Genomic DNA, 8,465 nt, shown 5'->3' on the forward strand with positions numbered 1-8,465 from the left:
TACTGTCATTCCAAAACAACATATGACAGGAAACAAACCTATGCTTTTAGACAAGTTAGATACCTTCCCTGGTTACCCACAATACGGAGTTAGCCCGTCAAAGGAAAATAGCGAAGGTTGCACAATGCAACAACACTTGCCTGCAGTACCTGTCGAGCAAGCGCAGTTGCCATGCGCTATGTCACAAGCGAACGTAAACACACCTGTCACTGACAGCGCAGCTTGTTTGTCAACATTGCTTGCAGATGAGGGATAACTTAGGTATCGAAAATTTTCGTTTACTTCTGGAGGGAAAAGAACACACCATGTGATCTTTATCAGAGCATTTCGAAATGTTTTACCTCGTACATGGACCGAAGCCCATAAAATTAGATTTGTTGTTGGATACACACAGGGTTACGTTTGGCTATGGGCTACGAACATGGAGGAATGTTGCCACTATTAAGAACAGTCTGAGAGAGCATTTCTGGGTAAGTATTGGTCTAAGGCCATACAAGAGAGGCTCATACGAGAAGTATTCAACCCAGCTCCGTTCAATAGCAAGTATGGAAGCTTAAGGGGCTATTCTGAAAAATATTTGAATAAAACCAGATACTGGACGAACCCGGTATCTCAAGTAGACGTGCTGAAAATTTTGAAAAGCCGTCTTGCTGCCCACATTAGGGAAAAACTCATTACCATTCCGAAAAACGACATTGAATACTTTCTATCTGTGCTGGACTCAATAGATTTAATATACGAAGAGAGACCGGTACAACCGAAGCCTGTTAATACGCCGATAGCGACAAAGAGATTTACGGACCAACAAGTAAACAACGAATTCATAGTACAACACAGATGTAACCTTACCTCAAACAGACCTATGTTATTGGTAACGGTAATCACAACGGCAATGGAGAAAGCAGTAAATACAAAGGTGGATATAAAAGAAATGGGCAACAATTTAGCAAAAGCAATTTCAATGGGCGAGTAGCCAATGGCCAGCCTGTACAATATGTACAGACACAAGGTACCGGCAATAATCAGCCGATCGCTTGGCAAACGCAAGACAACAACAGACAACCGAATAACCCACAGACAGCGAAAGTCGGCCAGCAAAGTAATACACATATGTCGACTAACACGCAGAGGCAAAGAGAATTTCAGTCGAGAGCCTCTCAGGAGACTAATTGGCGTAACCAAATACCAATGGTCAACATAGTGGAAGTTAACTTCTAACACAGAGATCGATGCCACCGTGACGACGGAAAACTTGAACCGGTCACGATAGGCCCCCGTTCTGTAACCTTGGAGGGGAGCGGGGGCAGAGCGGTAATGAAGTGAGAGATGATCTGTATCAAGGTAATAAGGGTACGCAGAAAAATGTGATGTCAGAGATTATCTGTATGAAGGTGATAAGGGTACGCAGAAAAATGTGATGTCAGAGATTATCTGTATCAAGGTAATAAGGGTATGCAAAAAAACATGACAGAGATCAAGGTACAAGCTACTATTAAAGCCAAAATATTTGACCTTGATGTACCCATTGTGCTTGACACAGGTGGTACGACTAATTTGATGTCACAGTGATTCTTTCAAGAACAGAAGAAACGTGGGCGTATACCCACACTGCCAGTGCTAAATTTGCAAGATACAAACTGCCACTGGTCAGAAATAGAAAGCAGTCAATATACAAGCCTTCATTCTCATACAGCCGGCCGCTGGTGGCCGAGCGGTTCTGGCGCTACAGTCTGGAACCGCGCGACCGCTACGGTCGCAGGTTCGAATCCTGCCTCGGGCGTGGATGTGTGTGTTGTCCTTAGGTTAGTTAGGTTTAAGTAGTTCTAAGTTCTAGGGGACTTATGACCTCAGTAGTTGAGTCCCATAGTGCTCAGAGCCATTCTCATACAATTAGGACAGTTTTCTGTACGATGCAATTTTTTGATAGTAGAGAAATTAATAGTTGATTATTTGATCGGTATGGATACATTTAGGACATACCAAGTAGGAATTGATATAGTCATCAGCAGAAGAAATAAACGTCGACACAATAAGCACAAAGGCAAGTGAATCAAAGTGCTTGTCTAAAGAACAACAAGCGGAACTTAGCGAACTGATACTTGCTTATATACATGTATTTGAAAAAAGACCGAGTATTATTAAGGATTTCGTATAGAAAATGGAAGTATATGTTCACGAAACTTTTTCTACCTCATACCCTATACCATGGACAAAGAGGGAAGCAGTAAGAAAAGAGATTCACAAGATGTCTGAATGGGACATAATACAACCATCATTTCCCCCTGGTTGTAGTTCTACCTTGGCTGTCAGTAAGCCAGATAGTAAGGCGCGCTTTGTCCTCCACGCACGTAACATTAATAAGATTATTGTACCAGTCCGAACACGTCCAGACAATTTAGAGGAACAGCTTATGAAATTCTACAATGCTAAATTTCTCACTATAATCGACCTCCGGTGTTCATATTGGCAAATAAAATTACATGAATAAAGCCGGAAGTATACCGCCTTCGTATGTGGGGGCAGGAGCTTCAAATGTCAAGTAGTACCTTTTGGATTGAACGTAAGTGCAGATGTATTTATCTCTGCACTTGACAAAGTGCTAGGACCCGAACTTTTGAATAAGGTAACAGTATACGTGGACAACCTTTTAGTCGTTACATCCGCTTGGGTAGAACATTTAAGAGTAATTCAACAAGTACTGAGCCATTTTTCCGTATGTGGAGTAACAGCAAATTACAAGAAATCTAATTTCGGACAAGAAAAGGTAAAATTTTTAGGACACATAATCTCTTCGGAAGGCATACTGTTAGGACCAGTGTCATTTTTCAGGAAATCCATCCCTAACCAACTTATGAACAGTGACGCTCTACTCAATCCTCTCCGGAAAAACAGACCTTGGGTGTGGGACAAGCAATGTCAAACCAATTTCGAACACATCAAGCGATCCCTATTAAATGCTAATATTTTATCTCAACCAGACATGAAGAAAGATTTTTGTTTATGCACCGACGCGTTTTCTCACGGTCTGGGTGCATGCCTTTTTCAAATGGTAGAAGAAGAGGGAAATCTCATCCCTAAAGTAACTGGCTTCGCCAGTCTCACGTTATCCGAAGCTGAATGTTCATATTCAGTCACGGAGTTACAGGGTTTGGCTGTAATTTCGTCCTTTAATAAGTTTGAATGTTTCCTTTGGGGTAAACACACAAAAATATACTGGGACCATCAGTCCCTATCGTTTTTGTTAACTTGTAAATTGCTACATCGATGGATAGCCAGGTGATGTACGTATCTTCAAGAATTCGATTCTGAAATAGTATACATAAAAGGAAACCAAAACATCATAGCTGATTCCCTTTCTCAACTACCACAAGGCTTAGAGGAATTCAACAAACTTTTAGAGCAGGAAGGTGAAATAAGAGCTATGTTGATGGAGGACAAAACACTCCGACAATACTATGTCCACATGTGCAAACATGGAGCAATTACAGTAGGAAGACACACACTGGAGTAAGGTAAGAGCAAAACTTCCACACAACGGCGATGAAAAATTAAAAAGGTTTTTCACTGTTCACAAAGGTGTTCTGTTCCATAGGAAACCTCCCAAGCTACAGAAATGGCGCGTCTGTTTGCCGGAGGAATATGTGGATGATTTTATCTTTTACACACACAATACTTGGGACCATTATGACACTGCAAAATGCACTGATAAAATAACTAAATATTGTCATATCCCCAACCTTAGAAGAAGAGTACAGCAGGTGGTAAGAAAGTTTTTTTTTTTGCCAGAAAGCAAAACATTCTAACATCTCGAAACAGATAGAACTACAACCCATTGTGGCTAAGAAACCTCCAGAAAAGGTATCATTAGATGTGGCTCTACCCTACACCAGAGGTAAAGGGGGAGTAAAATATATAGTAGGCCTGTACGACATTTTCACTAAATACGTAAAACTATATGCAGCACAGAAATTTACAGCCAGTTCAATTATAAGACGAATTAAAGGGGATTATTTTCCAAGAGTAGGAAAACCATAAGTCATACTAACAGATAATGCCTCATATTTTGTGGGATGTAAATGGAAAGAGTTTGTAGATTCCAACCGAATCAAACAGATTTTAGTATCCAAATTTCATCCCGAAGCGTCCCCCATAGAAAGGGTGTTTAAGGAATTCATCAGGTTTGTGAGGACCTATATACCTCGTAAACGTACAAAGTGGATTGAATATGTCACTCCTTTCTTACAAGTTATTAACAACCTTCCCCATACATCAACTGTATTTACACCAAATGAGCTGATGTTCAATTTCAAAGAGGTAGACGAATGGGAAAAACCTTTACCCAAGATACCGATACCGGAGTTATCAGTGGATGATAAAATACGATAAGCAGTAATCAACTTTGAAACCTGGGCTAAATATAGGAAAGGAATTTACGACTGAAAGCTGAATCGTACAACACAGTTTCACGCAGGACAAAAGATGTTACTTAGAACACATTCCAAATCCACAAAAATTGGAAAATTGAACCGTAATTGGCAATTACTATACACCGGACCATACATGATAACCAAAATCCCCTACCCGGGAGCATACAGATTGGCACACGCAAATACGAGTAAAGACAATGGGCCTTCACCCACGCAAAGACTTGACAACGTTTTTATATTGAAGAAGGGCTGTATACCCTCTAAGTTGTTCATATGTATAATAATATTAGAATTAAGATGCTGGAAAATCACATTCCAGAATTTATGTTGTTACTTGATAAGGAAAATTTCACTTTTATGTGTCTGGAGATAACGATACTTTAAACACAACGCTTCTCCCTGCGCGTAGCCTAGATGTAAATGAATAAAAGAACTTGTGAAACGCACGGTAGCGCGCACTGCAATACACAACTCGCCGCGCCGTTAGTGGTAACAGAGTGACGCAGCGCGTGCGCATTAGGGAGAAAGCTAGTCAACAAACCGTAAGCGCGTGTGCGCCAGACACAGCTGAATGTGTTGGAGCACCCAAAACAAACAAACCCTATGAGGTACGGCGTGCACCAGCATTTTTAAAGCCTATTGCGTAAACTGGGACATAAAAAATTAAGCGAGGGTCTATACTACAAATACGACTATCTACACAATACACACAAACAAAGATAAGCTAAGAGATAATAAACACGGAAGGGGATCCTAAACTACGAAAAATTTACTAACTTACGCTACTACGTACATTATATCTATATAGTTACAAATTTAAGTACTGAGTGTACACGAACTAATTATAATTGAAGGAACGGGAAACTCTTGCTGCAGGAAAACAAACGAGTACAATATAAGCGACAAGCTGAATAAGAGGTCACACCACGCATGTAATACACTTTATCTTTCAGATTTATGAGGTATGTAGACACACACACATGACATTAAATGAGGTTGTAATAGCACGACTGCACACTGAAGTAAATGAATACATGGTTGAATACATGGAAGAGGTATTAGTGACCATCGATCGAGTCATCTATGAAGATTTAGTTTTAAGTTAGTATTAAGTTTTTTTCTTCCAGGGAACGATGCATCGACACGTCCTAAAATGAAGAAGGATGAATGCTTGTCGAGTGTTAGGTACCATATATACATAAGAAAGGACCGCACCGCAAGTGAATCTAGTTGTAAGTTGATCTGTATGAATGTGATAGTGTGAAGATACGTGTAGAAGAATGCATTTGCAGTGCGTCGCATATCATGATGCTGAGCTAAGGTCGAGCACTACCAAATAATCAAGGGGTCGAAACCTAACTAATGTGAGCGTCGACTGCTCATGAAAGCGTCATTTATATTGAATTTTTTTGCACCTTTGTTATTTATGTAAACACTATTTTAAGTTCATTGTACAGTCGTTAACAAAACGAGCGAGACCCCTCGCCTTTTCGTTATGCTGATCCGCACAGCTTGAAAGTCTTCTACACAGCATAACAGGAAAGGCTACCAACATACTATGCACAGGCGTGAAATTGACAAACTATCCGAATTTTCTCGAACTGTTTTCAATCACGTGTGTGACTATATTAATGCTGATTAGTGTATTAAACACAACACTTAAATATAAGATCTAAATGAAAGAAAAAACGCTAATTAGTATGAACTGTACAAACAAAAATGAATTTCAGCTTACGAGAGAACATAACTGTTTTAGTAAGACAAAGTACCAAAGATCGTTACGAATTAGCAAAACGGGTTTTAACGGCTGGGTAGACAGATAGACTGTGAAGAAAGTGAGACTAGTAGGGTCACCTCTTTAGGTGACGAAATCCTAACAACGAAAATAGCTACGACAGTTACTGCAGATGAGGGCCGCATAAATAATTCCCCCTACTCTTTATTGGAAATGTTCTAGTTGCAGTCGATACATAAGGATATTACTCTTAGATATCCTTTCGATCCAAGTCACGTTTACAGGAATGCAAATAAAATCCATTTGCCTATACACGTGGTAATTCAGATCCCAGTATTAATGCCACCGCGCTTTAGAAGTGCGAACATTCCCATTGCTAGGTAGCTTAAGAAACACTTCGGCTAATGAACGTTTTCGGGCTGTGGCGAGTCTAATGGAGAATTCGAAACATTGTAGAATACGTTTGGCAGCTATGTAGCCGTTTATTTCCTGGGATGGAGCACAATTATCATACTAAATTTACTCGCTTAATAGCAGTATTTTGTTATTTCGATAAACATCACGAATGTTTGTCACATAATCGGTGACATAAAGGTAGAATTTTTTTTTTTTTTTTTTTTAGTCCAGAAAGCTCTGTGCAACAGAAACTGCAGATCATTTTGCCATTTTCATTGCGAAATTGCCGGCTTATTCAAGTCTGGAGTAATAACAGAGGGTTGTTTGATTGGGTTGTCTGCTAGCGTAGTGAAAGGTGTTTGCTACTGCAAGGTAGGTCTGGTTTTTTTCGGTTCTAATCTCGATGGAGGCAGATAGACTATCAGGAAAGCAATTTTAAGAAATTCTCGCGCCCCCAATACGTTTTATTGCTACCTTTATTCTGTACCGGCGTCCTGTGGATGTAAATATGAAGATCTTGTAGAATTTCATACTTCTTACTGATCACTTTTTCCGCTTCTGTCAATAGTTGATTTGACTTATGTGTGGTACTGAATGATTTTTAACTGAACTTCATTATGAATCTTCACGCATTGCTAAATTTGTACACTTTCATGGTAGGTCAGCAACGGTAATGCAGTATGACTGGTCTGAACGTTGACACAGACCGTTTCGCAGCCGAATGCACATAATGTTTTGCTAATTCGTAACGATCTGGGGTACTTTGTCTTACTATAATAGTTATGTTATCTCGACAAGCTGAAATTCATTTTTATTAGTACAGTTCATACTAATTAGCGTTTCTTCTTTCATTTACGTCTTATATTTACTTGTTGTGTTTAACACACTAATCAGCATTAATATAGTCATACACATGATTGAAAGCAGTTTGACAAAGTTAGGATAGTTTGTCAATTTCACGCCTGTGCATAGTATGTTGGTAGCACTTCGTCGCCTTGCCTGTTGTGCTGTGTAGCAGACTTTAAAGTTGTGCTGATCAGCATAACGAAAAGCGGAGGGGTCTCGCTCGTTTTGTCCACAACTGTACATGACATATAGTGTTGAATACAACTCGGTATACCTCAGCGTATGTAATGATTATCCTTTATACAACGAACATAACAAGTAAATATTGAGCTGCACCTTAAACACGATTAGTATCGCCAGGTTTGCTTATGTTCATAAACAGCAAACTATTTTGTTCCGAGGATCACACTTAAGTCTAGTGACGAGACGTAACTGAGCACATAAATGACTTTCCGTGAAATTTCTTGACCCCTGTAGTGTGTAGATTCTTCGTGGAGAATGCTAGAGAGGTGACGCCACGCGTAGTTATTTAAGCAACGCGTAGAATCTGTTGTGGCGACTATTGTTTACTTCTTTGAAAATGATAAATATGCTTCGACAAGAAGTCACTGTAAATTGAAATGAAATGTATGTGAATTTATACCATAAAGGAAAAAAGAATCTATTATTGTATGAATGTTATGCAAAGTATGTAAAAGCAAACGAGAGTAAAAAGTGTACTCATATAATTGGAATTGAACAATGTAACGAAATTATAATTTAACAAACTGTACTAAAACAAAATGACAATCAGACTACAATGTATATAAGTAGTGAAAATGCCATGTCAGCAAATGAATACGATAAGTTTATTCTTGTAGTTGTTTTTTGTTTTTTTTTGTTTTTTTTTTTTACATGGATAGTATGTGGAAAGGACACTACAGAAATTTTGTGTAATGCAACGGTATGAAAGGTGCTCAAAAACAAAGCGAAAAACATACGAAACCTGCCTGCAAAGTGTTAAGTATGCATGTGAGATATGTGGGTGAGCGCGTTATGAACTAAAAACGACAATACTTCGT

The sequence above is a fragment of the Schistocerca nitens genome, chromosome 8 (genome assembly GCF_023898315.1).
Source record: "Schistocerca nitens isolate TAMUIC-IGC-003100 chromosome 8, iqSchNite1.1, whole genome shotgun sequence".
Taxonomy (NCBI): domain Eukaryota; kingdom Metazoa; phylum Arthropoda; class Insecta; order Orthoptera; family Acrididae; genus Schistocerca; species Schistocerca nitens.